The sequence below is a fragment of the Lontra canadensis genome, unplaced genomic scaffold (genome assembly GCF_010015895.1).
Source record: "Lontra canadensis isolate GAN:19392208 unplaced genomic scaffold, GSC_riverotter_1.0 scaffold4, whole genome shotgun sequence".
NCBI lineage: Eukaryota > Metazoa > Chordata > Mammalia > Carnivora > Mustelidae > Lontra > Lontra canadensis.
In genome coordinates, this window is record NW_022630998.1 from 54,027,588 (window position 1) to 54,040,968 (window position 13,381).

The following is a 13,381-nucleotide window of genomic DNA, read 5'->3' on the forward strand; positions in this document are numbered from 1 at the left end:
GGGGCAGCGGCCGGTGCGCCCCACATCCACCCGGGCTCCGCGAGGCGAGCCTGGCGTTCAGCAGCAGGTGGACCCGGCGCCCACGGGAGTTAAAATGGCCCTCGGGGATCAGGCTTTGCAGGGTGGGGCTTCCGACTGGGAAAATGACCCCGTGAAGGCAGATGACCCCTCCCCCAAGACGTTTGACGGGATCTTGGAGGGGCAGAGAAGAAAGGGTCCCAGTCGGATCCGAGGTCCTTCCCCCCGCATCCTGACGGAATGATGTTGTGTCTCTCCGTGGCGGCAGGGATGGCATGGTTTCATTTCCTGCCGGTCTATCACTCCGTCCAGGTTACCTGCTCAGACAATCAGAACCCCAAAAGGCCCTTTGCAAAAGGGCTAGCTAGCCCTTCTCCCCTTGGAAGTGCATTAGCAAGAAATCAAAAGGTAGCTGGCGAGACGGTGTTCCAGCAGCCAGCGAATGAGTCTGACACGTGGGGCCAGCAATGCGATCAGTGGGGCCTTTAAAATCACCATTATGAATTCTGCAGCAGTAGTTTCTGCTGAATCAACAGCCAGCAGAAAGCAAGAGGGTTCAGTAAGCCGAGCTTTGCCAAGAGGTGAAATTGTCGTGGCGCTCTCTCTCTCGCTCTCTCTCCCCGCTTGTTCTAACGTTAGCAGCCAGGCAGGGAAAGTCAGCAGGTGGAATCTCATTCTGCCTTTTGTGTGTGAATAGAGAGTAGAGGCATTTTTTTTTCAAATGCCAAAACTTTTGCATTTTTGCTTTCATTTTCTACCTGTAGGCCCTTATCCTTAACCACTCATATAAAGTGTTGCATTATCATGTTGTAACGTCCACGTGAGAAAATGTGTGTGAAAATGCTTGAGGAAAACAGTGCACGTATGTTAATTTAAGACAATTCTTGGTACTCTTGGATACTAAAATTTTTATAATCTTTAATCAAATCAATCTTTAATCAAATCATAGAAAAATGTGATGGGGTTGGGGTAGTAGAAGAGTTCAAACTCTGAAAGAGAAAAAAAAGATACAATATGGGGGCAAAGGTGGCATCGTCTACAAACATCCCGGTAAGTTTTAGGTAATAAAGAATGCCCTGTGCTATTGAAAACAGATTCTTCATTTATCATCATTATTGGAGAGTGTCCAGCCTAATGAGTCCATGGTGCTAGACAGATTAAGCAGACCTGTATGAGCTCTGCCATTCAGGAGCTTAGAGATGGCTTTTAAGAGATGTTCAGCCTGTCCCTCCCCCATACAGACACCATACTTGCCGAGTCTTTTCATTTGCAGGATGACAGGGTGGTTATAAGATGTTCCTTCTTGGTCTCAAGTGCTTTGTCACTGACTCGGTTACCAGGTAGATTAGGGCTAGCTCCATGGCTGAGCATGTCATCCAAGAGAGAAGTTGGCCTTGGGTCTATTGGTTTTTCTGGGTGATTCTTCTTTCTGTTTGTGACAACAAAGAAAGAGGGCCGCCTTCATGTTTTCTTCTAGATTGCATTATGCCTCCAAGTGCAGGCACAGGAAACTTACTGAGCTGGGAAGATGGGCAAATTGGGGCCGTGTGAATGGGAATATCATCCCTAGAATGAAGGAGTGAATTAAAAATGGAATTCCTTAGTTCTTTGGGGGCTCCAGGCACTACCCTGATCTTTGGTCCTTTCTTATGGCATTTTTGTAAACTCTGATTCTGGGTAAAATAACTGAGTTCGTGTAGTCAAAAAAGAGGCATGAGTTTATAGCAGACCGCTCTCGAAAATCTTTCTGTCTGAATCAATCTCTCAGAATGTTCCACCTCTCATATATACACACCACACTGGAAACTAAACAAAACCTTTATTTCCAAGTATGCCTTCAGGTATCTTTACCTGATCTTATTGAAAGTCTGGGAAGAAGGGGAGAAAAATGCAACTCGGACAGAGTAAATAGCAGAAGTTGGGTACAGCAGGAAGTTCTCTATGGTCTTAATCTGTTCATTTAGGGAACATTCATGTGTGGCTGGCCACAGGGGCAAGAATCTATCCTCTCTCTTCTGATGAATACCTTGGAAGTGCCAAGTACACCTTGAAATATCACCAGATCAAAATAGTTTTTGTTAAAATCCTCTTTGTTGAGGGCTTGCCTCAGAAGTACCCTTCTCCTTTATTGACTTAAATCCATTTTCTCTTAAACCTGACCTTAGTTTCTAGGTCCTTCTACAGACTTTGCTTTGCTTTTCGTCTACCTTGATATTTCGGCATTTTTCTACCTGGCCAGATAGGTCAAGGGTTTTTTTGTTTGTTTGTTTGTTTTTCCTCCAAAATCTCCTTCACATTTATCTCTAAATTTTTCTTTGCTTTGCTTTGCTCAGATCATTCCACACTGCAGTATTCTATTTAAAGCTGAAAGGTTTTTGCTGTGTAGTTAGTGTGAAGGACTCTAAGCTCAATTTGCATTGTAAGTGGTAGCTGCAGGCAAGTTTAGCCAGCTAAGAGCAATGCAAATGCGAAAGGACACTTTTACCAAGCTCTTCTCTCTTATTTTCTCTCCCTCTCCCCTTTCCTCCGCCCTTTCTCCTCCACCAACACCCCCTCCTTCCGTCCCCTCCTTTTCCTACCCACCGCCCCCACCACCACCACAGGGAAGAAAAAGAACACATGATGTATATTTATTAAAGACATTTCCTATGAATCTTCTTTTATTCTGAGCATCAAAGTTACCACCCTCCTCGATCTTTATCTTTTCTCCCTTTTTCAAGTTATCATCTTGGAGCATCTTCTGTTTCTCATGTCATTGCTGAGCTTTTTAAATATAGCATTTCAATATCTCCACGTCCTGCTAACTGAATGCTATTAGCATTTGCAAATAAAGAAAGTGAGCAACTGAGGCCCACAGATGTTGCTAATTTGTGAGGGTCACACAATGAGGGAAGAGTTTGCCTTCAAACTCAAGACTGTTTGAAACATGTGCTCTTCCCCTAAGAAATTCTGCGCTGCCTCATTTTCCTTCCTTCAACCATTAGTTCCTGTTAGGAGGAAGACCACTATGGTGTTATCTTCATGTATAAATTGTATTCTTATCTGGGGTCAAATTCTTGGCAGGGACCATTTGAACATGTGTATATGGGAGTAGATATGGCGAAAAGTGGGGTTGGAATGACTACAGAAATAAAGTCAACACAATGTTTTTACTGGCTTTTTCAGGTATGGAACTCCGGGGGTCCTAACCAAGGCTTCATCTCTCAAATCTCTCTGATCTCTCAGTGGACTTCCTTATTTTCAGACTTAGAACTGATCAAAACCCTCTCTCCATTAAGGCAGTTTGAGAGTTTTCTACACTGATCTTCCCACTCTTCCGTGAGGCCACAGACAGAATAAATGTTTTTCCTAGCTGAGTTTACAGGAATGGCAATCTGGTTTGAAGAGGAAGTCAGAGAACATGTTTTTTGTTGTTCTGTTGTTGTTGTTTTTAAAGATTTTATTTATTTATTTGACAGAGAGAGACACAGAGAGGGAACATAAGCAGGGGGAGCGAGAGAGGGGAGTCAGGCTCCTTGCTGGACAGGCAGCCCAACTCCGGCTCCATCCCAGGACCCTGGGATCATGACCTGAGCTGATGGCAGATGCTTAATGACTGAGCCATCCAGGCGCTTTGGGAAAACATGCTTTAAAATAACTACTCTGTTCTCAATTTCCTTGGCTGTAAAATGGGAATAACAATAGAACGTACCACAGCGAAAAAAATTAATACAGGAAAAGCACTGAAGACAGTGCTTAATGAAAAGGCTGGACCTCGGTAAATGCCCTCAGTACAGTACAGGCACATTTGCATAGCAGACACACATTTTCCTTGGATCCTGTCCTGACTGGGTATGGTCTTGAGGGGAATGGCTAGTGGAGATGGGAGAGAAGTCACTAAAACCTACCAGTCTCTTCTTTGGTAGCGAATCAGCCATGGATCTCGCCATTTAGTTACTTGCTTTAGTGTCCTTGCCGGTTACATTCTGGCAGTGAATAAGTTCCATCTTCTCCTTTAAAAAACCTGTACTATTTACACATTAAAGGAAGAATGAATTTATTATTCCATGTTTTATGATTATATTATTATTATTACATAATTATTGATTCATTCTGCCTTTAATTCCTTCAACAAATATTAGCTGACTTTCTGCAGAGGTGATCCAGCATGATCCAATACAGACGTGGTATCAGGCTGGCGCAGGAGGCAGACATTAAAGAATTTGGCAAATAAATATGTAATTACCAGTGGTGATAAGTGACATTCAGGAAAAGCACAGGGTGCCTCTAGATCGTATATAAGGCAGGAAGGGGGATCTAATTTAGTCTGGGGGACCAGAGGCAGCCTCTCTGAGAAAGTTTTAAGTTGAGAACTAAAGGATCAGTCAGAAATTAACAAAAGGTGAAGACAAGTCAGGTAGAAGGGACAACAGGTATAAAGCCCAGAGATTTAAAATCGTGTGACTGATTTGAAGAATAGAAAGCTGCCTGTGGAATATAGGGAACAAGAGGAAGAGCGATGAAAATTAGACCAGAACATGCAGTTTACTCTGGAATGCACCAAAACCAGGAAAGATCCAAGCTAGGATGAATGGATGGATAGATGGATGGATGAATGGATAGATACATGATAAAACAAGTATGAAATGTTCATGGTAAAATTGAAGGGAGTCCATCAGTGGATAGTGACTATATATTTTTTTTCAATTTTGCTGACTATTTAAAATGTTTCATAATAAAATGTCACAAAAGAGAGACTGGAGAGGTGGTCAGAGACCAGATCATGTTGAGATTTGACCATAAGGAGTTTGGACTTTATCCAAAAATGGATCGAAAGCCATTAAAGGATTTTAATCGGGATGGTAATATGATCAGGTTTGTTTTTTCAAAGCTCAGACTAGCTGCTATGCAGGGTGGGGTCAGAGGGCCTGGAAGGAAATGAATAGAGCAAAAGGGGAATAGTTAGGATACCACAGCTGTACTCTAGGATGGTGGCAGCAGTAGAAGTGGAGAGAATTAGGTGACTCTGATACATCATAGAAGAAGGATGGATATAACTTACTTGGTGTGATAGATTGGGCAGAGATAGAGAAGTAGATGAAGGCGAGTGTCAAGGACGACTCCCAGGACTTTGCCATGAGACTGGATGCATAACGGAACTTCTCACTGACGCTGGAAAAAGACTTCGGAAATTGATTAGTCTGAGGGGTGTGTGAGCCACTTAGCCTCACAGCAAGACCCTCAAGCAGTTAGATATCTGGGTCTGAAGGTCAGAAACAAGATCGAGACTAGATGTACAATTTGAGATGTCAGCAGCACATTAAAAGTATCTAAAGTCATGTGAATAGGTGAGATGCCTAGGAGAAAAGCACTCCAGGGCAGAACAAGGAAACTTAATTTGGCTTGGTGCAAAGAAATTTTAACAAAAAGGACCCCACAATGGAATGCCTTGGTGTAAACCTAATTCACCACACGCTGAAATTATTCAGAGAACACTATATGGCCCTTTCTCAGCAGTGGGGGTAGAATAAGAAGAGTCCAGTCTTGGGTGAGTTGAGTGTAGAGGGTCTCCAGACTTGAGTGAGATCTGTGTTTTCTGAAATGTTACAGCTTCCTAGGGGCACGGGAATAAAAGTGAGAAGGCAAAAGTCCCTGCTTCCTGTACCCCACCCCCATTTCACAAACACTCGAGAGGGAAGCTAAGATGCGTAAAAGTAGGATGGTACATAAAAATGGCTTTTGATATGAAGGCGCTGGGAAGGCACTAGAAAAATAAAAGGAGATGGTGTCAGATGATGGAGAGCTGCCTTGTAGTTCCTTAAGTTGCTTTGATATTTGTATGCAAATGCCAGATCAGAATAGTACTTCCAATGCATATGGATGAATGTTTGAGTTCTCTGTCGTTCTCAGAAAAAGCTGAAATGGAAGGTGGAAAGAAGCAGCCTTATACTATTGTAAATGACCTTTCTGGGGATGGGAAATGTTCTGCTACCAAACATAATAACCAGAGTGCATTGAAAATCACTAGCGAGCATTCATTATTAGCATCCAGGTCCCCAGGGGCAATCTCCAGCCCTTTATGAGGGCTGGTCAGAAACATGCCAATGAACCTGGGGTGAATAATATTAGGCCAGTTCTGTCAAAATATTGGTAATGCTCCCTGAAAAGAGCACAGCTGTAGACTGACATTCCTAGACTCTAGCATTTGCATTTATGAAGAAACCAAGGGCCCAAATTCAGCACTTAGCCGAGGAAAGAGAACTGAGGTTTCTCAAACACTGTCTGTCCCAGGCATTTTTCCTAGGTGTTATGCATATGTTTACTCATTTAATCTCCTTCAACGACCACGAGAGAATGGTTGCATTAGTCTCATTTCTCAGACCAAGAAATTTCGAGCTTTGGAAAAACAAAGAAACTTATGGAAGGTCACATACTTGTAAGTGGTAAAACCAGCTTGTAAGCCATGACTGCCTGGACCTGAGGCACGTGCTCTTCTCCTGCCCCTGCTGCCTCTGGTCAGGATTTAAAGTGTGGGGAAATGCAGGTTATATTCTCTCTTTTGCATTTATCCCCAGGGTGCACATTCAGTGCGGCTGGACTGACTTTGTCCATCTTTCTAGAAGGGCAGTGCACTTGTCTGAGCCTTCGCCATTGTCCCACAGGAAGGAAGTTGAACTTTTCCACCCAATGCCAGGCTCCTTAGTAGACCTCCTCTAGATGTATTCTACTCTGTAAGGAAAGAAGGAAAATATTTATGGAATTGAGCAAATTGTGAGAATTAGCTGGGTTTTTATACATTAGTCCATGTCCCTCCCCCTTGGCATAGGATGTCAACAGTGCAGTTTCCAGGCTGTGCTGGGATGGCTCCCCTGGGCCTTCGGGGCACCCATTCTCCAAAAATGGTAGCAACTCCTATAGTTGTCTCAGGCAACAAAAGGAAGGGGTAGAAGCAGGTACGTGATGGCAATTATCCTTTTCATATAAATGCAGGGGTGTGTGAGGCCTTGTTTTTGGCCAGAAAGGCTCGCCCATGCTGTTGGCCTTGTCCCCTATTAAGGAGATTGCTTTCACCAAACTTGTCATCTTTACCACCAATCTGCCTTCTTTTGCCTCTCCAACAGAACTCTAGAATCAGGCTGAAAATACGAATAGACCAGATCTGACATAGCTATCTCATTGGGAGCATATTGTTTTTACAAAACCACTAGGAACTTTGTCTCAAGTGACCCAGGAACCCTTGAATTCTTATGCTCCAAGTTCACTGTGGAAAGAGTGGGAAATGATGATGGTAGGAGCTGCATGTGTGAAATCCACAGAAAACTCATTAGTATTAATTTTGGAGAAGGGGTCATTGTAACGGAAAGTGATAGGTGTATAGGGGGTTTGTCTTTGCTTGGGAAGAAAGAGACCTGATTGCTTCCAGCAAACGTAGAGAAAAGAAGGGGACTCTGTGGGTAAGGAGCAAAAAAATGCACAGGATCTCAGGACCTGGAGGGACCCTGAAGGGCAGGATTTTGACCCAAGAAAGGGGAGGTCTGCTAGAAGAAGTGTGTCAGAGAGTACCTTACCTGCACTGAGCTTGATGCTAGGGGACTGACAGCCTCCTTCTCGCCGTGCATTGCAACGCTGACTCCGCTGTTGTGAATCCACCAGGTAATGAACCTGAAGTAGTCACAGAATGGCAGGCTACGTCCTCCACATAATGGGGGGAGGGGCTCATCTCTGTGATGCTCAATAGATACACAAGGGGGCAGAGGGTAGACAAGCTGCGACCAGCCCTCACAGATACCACAGGAAGGTGCTGAGCACTCCCAGGTGGTCTGAAAGACAAAACTCGGATCCCTAAGTACAAAATGTCACCAAAAGGTGTACCAAAGAGGAGAGCTATATAAGAAACTTTGGAGAGTAACATTGCTCAGAAGTCAAGTTGGGGCCGGGAACACCCAAGTTAGGAGGTCATTTGGTTCACCATCGTTGTAGTCCTGTCACTGTCTTGTCCAGTCCTCTGTCTATGTCTTTATTTTAATCAGGCAAATAATACAAGTGTCTTCTTACTTGAAAGGACTCAAGCATTACAGAAGTTGACAAAGCGGGGGCGCCTGGCTGGCTCAGTCAGTAGAGCATGTGACTCTTGATCTCAGGGTTGCAAGTTTGAGCCCCATGTTGGGTGTAGAGATTACTTATATATAAAAAAAAAAAACTTAAAGAAATAGACAAAGCAAAGCATGAGTCACCCTCTATCCCCGCACCCATCCCACTGCCCTGCCTAGAGTTAGCACTGTCATTAGTTGACTGGCTTCCTCGTGGCCATCTTTGGGTGTATTTTCATACACTTAAATATACATGTACACATAGATACTGTGAGAGGGATTGTTTCCATAAGTGAATGCATACTGTTTGTTCTGTTTGCACTTTGCTTTTTCTCCCACTCAGTGATCTCGGAAGATCTTTCCATGTCAGGACACCTACAGCTGCCTTGTTCTTTGTAATGGCTGCATGGTGCACTGTGGTATGATGGTACCATAATTTATTTAGTAATTCCCTGGTGGATGGATGGAGAGTATTTTTGGCTTTTTATATTACATATGATGCTGTGGTGACGGTCTGTCTATCATCTATCCATCCATCTATTGTTTGTGTTCAAAGATTCTTCTTCCTGATTTTACCATCTTTAAAGCCAAGATACTGATTCCTATTTCTCCACGAAGAGGCAAGAAGGGCATTTTGGTCCTTTATTTCTTCTCTAATGAACCTTGGATAAATCCCGTAACTGCGTGAACTTGCATTTCCTCACGTCAAATATGGAAACACCTAGCATATCTACTTCTATGTGCCTAGCACTGTGTATTCTATAACCATTTTAGATTTGAGTGGATAAGCATAAAGTTTAGCTGGTAGCGGTTGTGGAAGGCTTGCTATATGCCAGGAACAAACTTCCAAAGTATTTTTCTAATTTAGTCCTCAGAACTCCAGAGGTTGATACTGTCCTTACCCCATTGAATAAAACGTTGAAGCAGAATGAGGTGTCCAAGGTCACCCACTAGTGAGTGGCAGAACAGAAGTCAACTTCCGGGTCTGCCAGACTAGTAGATGGACACACCTGTTTAAAACAGGAGTCATGATGCTGACACAGGGAAAAGAGGATTCCTTTTTCTACAGAAATACCATTTTGAATCAAGGCCAATACAAAAGGTCCAATTTTTATCAAGATTTTGAAAATGAGTAGAGGGAACACTAGAAGGGGATGGAGCATTGTTCGGAGTGATGTAGAATGCATATCCGAAGACCTGGGTGTAATTCCCAGTCCCATTGTCATAATTAGTCACTTTTACTCTGGGGGTTTCAGTTTCCTAATCTCCTAAAATGAGGCTGAAGATGGGGGAGGGGTGGCATGCTCTCTCTAGATTTTTCTGGCTCCAAGTTTCCGTGATGCCCTAGGTCTGTGTTTGACGTTTTGTGTCGTTTAGCCTTCTGAAGTCTTCTTCTTAAGTCTGTTGTGACATCGTGCTCACAGGTGAGCGTGGGGGACACAGACGCTGGCTTTCATCAGCCCCACAACTCCAGGCTTGGCTGTAAGAGCTGATGGGTCAGATCACCCTTCTGGCAAGAAGTCTCTGGTGCAGCCAAGGGGTGGAGCCAGAAAGGGAAACGTCTCTTTGCCAAAAGCTGCTGCAGATGGAGGAGCCAGTCTGTCTGGGAGGCCCATGACTTTGAGAGGAGCCATTTGGCAAAGTTGTTGGCAGGAGCAGCCTTGCAGCATGAATGCTGGAGACTGTCCTGGGCTGGAGTGAACCGGGGATGCAGCAAAGGTGGCTGGTGGAACAAATAACCATCTGGTGAGCAGGGTGCTGCTCATCTCGCCGCGCTGACAGCGACAAGCACGTGCCAATCGGCGAGGCTGGGCTCTCCGTGACACGGGCTGACAGGCACAATAAAATGTCTCCCCTGCTGTTGTACACTCCTTGGAGGCGACCTGCTCCGTCAGAAATCAGGAAGGCTCCCGTTTCTTGCACTACTCGAGGAAAGAAAATCCATCCCGTCCAACAAAATTTCCTTATGGGGTTTGTGGCCAGCTGCTGTGCTGGTTGTGCTGGGCAGCAAGGTGAAGGAGGTGAATGAGGTCACAGTTCCTGTCGGATGTGAGCAGAGAAGACTCTGTCCTGCTCAAAATGCACTTCGCCCTCCGAGTCAGGCTATGTGAGTCTGCACTGTGTTTGCGTCTTTGTTCTGTCAGGTGGCTGAGGTGGTGGAATCCGACCCCGCATGGCTCTGGCAGGGCTTGTGCTGTGGCCTTGGACAGGTCACTCTGTCTCCCATTATTTCTTCTACTTAGAAAACATGGCAGGGGTTGAGGCAACATGCTAGCATGCTATTATTCGTATGTGAGAAATACATTCAAAAGAATGCCTCTCTTACTCCATGCTTTTGGGAACAATGGTTGATGGCCAGCTGGAAAAATTAAGGCTGAAAAAAAAAAAAAGTTTAAATGCTATTTTAAATAGCGTTGCCTAATTTTGATGAAGGGTCTGTTGAAGCATCAAGGCTTCATCTGTGAATGTGAGTCTGCTGACTGGAGCTTCTATTTCTCTTCTACAAACCACACCCAAAATGACAAAAACCATGAGTTCGGTTTCCTTGAGGTGAATAACAGTACAAACATGTGAGAAGCAAACTTACCACCGATCTTTCTAGATTTTTTTACGACTGGCCCCAACCTTTTCTCTCTCCCACATTTAACCCCATAGCTCTTTGTCATCTTTTGAAAGCATCCGACTTAGTTTTCATAAGAAATAATCCTTTCCTAACTTTCCACACCTTTCTTTTCATCACCTTCCGAGATATTTTATTAACTAACACATATAACAGGCATCATGAGATAAGGGACAAAACAACAGCCTTGTAGTAAACATGCGCCTCAGCTACGAGAAGCAGGAGTATGTCTTTGTCCCAGAGACGAGTCTGCTAATTTAGCTGTGAGTAGACAGCAGCCTGTAGGCCCATTTTACAGAGGCAGTGGAAAGCATTTTTTTCATCCAATGAGTCTGATTCTTAGAAGTCCGTTAAAAGAGCTTCCATGGAGCTCCTGGGTGGCTCAGTCAGTTGGGCGTCCCACTCTTGGTTTGGGCTCAGATCATGATCTCAGGGTTGCGAGATCGAGCCCCGAAGTGGGTCTCCCCATTCAGTGCGGAGTCTGCTTAAGATACCCTCCCTTTGTCTTTCCTCCCACTCAAACTCTCTCTCTCGATCAATCAATCAATCAATCGATCTTTAAAAAAAAGAAAAAGAGCTTCCATTTTATCTGTGGTGAAGAGGAAGAGACACAGGTACTGAGTGCTCGCAGTATACCAGGAATTGAGTACTGTTCTCTGTCCTCTATATATTCTATATGATGTACTGCATAGTATGCTTATTTGTACATCTTGTGCCTTATATTGATGTGTATATGATACAGATCTGTGCACATGTATGTGTCTGTTTCATTTAATCCTCACAGCAAACCTCAGAAAGTATGTACAATTAAAGCTTAATTAGGTGACACTTTTAGGTCTTATTCACCATTGTCCAATAGTCATCTCCTAGCACAGTACCTGACAAATAGCACCCATTACATGTTTATTAAGGAAATGAGGGGATAGGCTCCAATTTCACTGCTAATGAAACTGAGGCTTAAAGAATTTGTAGGATCTTCCCAGTGTCAATCAGCAAACTCAGTACTTAAAACTCAAGTGTGTCTGACACAAAAATGGATGTTCTGAAGAACAAATTTAGGTATGTTAAAATAATGTGTTTTTGTTTGGGTTTGGTTTGGGTTTTGTTGTTGTTTTTATAAAACTCTCAGACATAAGCTTTAGGTTAGAATAACTATTTAATAGGATAATAATTTGGTATCTCCACTTTGTACAAGTATATGTATTCTAGAACAGGAGTTGATAAACTTTCCTATAAAGTCAGGTAGTCAACATTTTAGGTTTTGCTGACTGTACAGTCTATGCCCAGCTACTGAACCCTGCCACTGCTGCATGTGGGCGTGGCTGTATTCTAGCAAGAAACCCTACAGAATCAAGTGCTGGCCCTTGGATGGTATTTTGCATCTAGAAAATTACTTATACCATTTAAGTATTCTAAAATACTCCCATTCTAAAAAAAAAAAATGTTTGGAACCCAATAGAAGTTCAAAAAATGTTGGCCTTCCAAGTGAATGATTGCAGTTAAGTGCTAGAGAAAAGCTTTCGCAAACGGGAATGGCTTATGGTCAAAGTCGGGTTTTAGCGGGATTCTGATAGTGATGAGGAGGGACAAATGCTGTCTTCATGGGGGGGGGGCGGTCTTTTGTGACATTAGGAGACAAAAGTATGCCAAGGAGAATAGCATGCTGTTTGAGCTAGAGACTAGACACATTGTTATGTTCAATAGGTCATTAGAATCCCTGCATATAAGCACACCTCCTTTAGTATGTCCCCCCAATGTTCACTGCATACTCACTTAAAAATAATTAGTAAAGGGCGCCTGGGTGGCTCAGTGGGTTAAAGCCTCTGCCTTCGTCTCAGGTCATGGTCCCAGGGTCCTGGCATCAAGGCCCGCATCGGGCTCTCTGCTCAGCAGGGAGCCTGCTTCCTCCTCTCTCTATCTCTGACTCTCTGCCTACTTGTGATCTCTATCTGTCAAATGAATGAATAAAATCTTAAAAAAAAGAATTAGTAAAATATTTATTATATACAAGGCATCATGCTAAAAAACACTGGGCAAATAGAACTTGCATTCTATTGGGAAGACACACCTGAAATAAATACAAACGTAAGCATATGAATGTAAATCTTATTAAATACTATGTAGAAAAATAAAAGAGCCTATGAGAACAAAATATATGTTCACTGATGAAAGCTTAGACTACAAAGAAAACTGTAAAAAAGAAAATAAAATTTACCACTAGTGCCAGACATAATCATTACAAATATTTTCAATGTATTCCAGACTGTGTGTGTGTGTGTGTGTAAGAGAAAAGAGAAAGGGGCAGTGGAAGGATAATACTAGAATTATATGTAAAATGGTATCATATCTGTTGTTGTTTTGATTCTAAATAAAATTGTGAGCCTTCTTCTGTAACATCATATAGTTCATCCACAATTTTGCCATTCATCTAATGTTGGAAGTTAGATTATTTCCAATATTTTGCTATAATAATTGTGTGATAAATAATTGCATGAATCTAAATCCTTTCTAGTTATTTTTTCTAGTTATTTTTTTTAGAACAGATTTCTGAAGCCAAGATTCCTGGGTTAAATGGTATAAGTAATTTTCTAGATGCAAACAATTAAGTTTTTCTAGACAATAGTTACTGTGTTCTCTAGAAAAAGCTCTACCAAGGAAGACCTTTGCAGTAGCT

At 43.0% G+C, this 13,381-nt stretch overlaps 1 protein-coding gene across 8 annotated transcripts in view; it reads left to right on the forward strand.

The window, feature by feature from the left end:
• Positions 1 to 13,381, forward strand: part of PPP2R2B (protein phosphatase 2 regulatory subunit Bbeta) — a 455,910-nt gene that overhangs the window by 177,606 nt on the left and 264,923 nt on the right. The gene's annotated exons all lie outside the window — the stretch shown is intronic.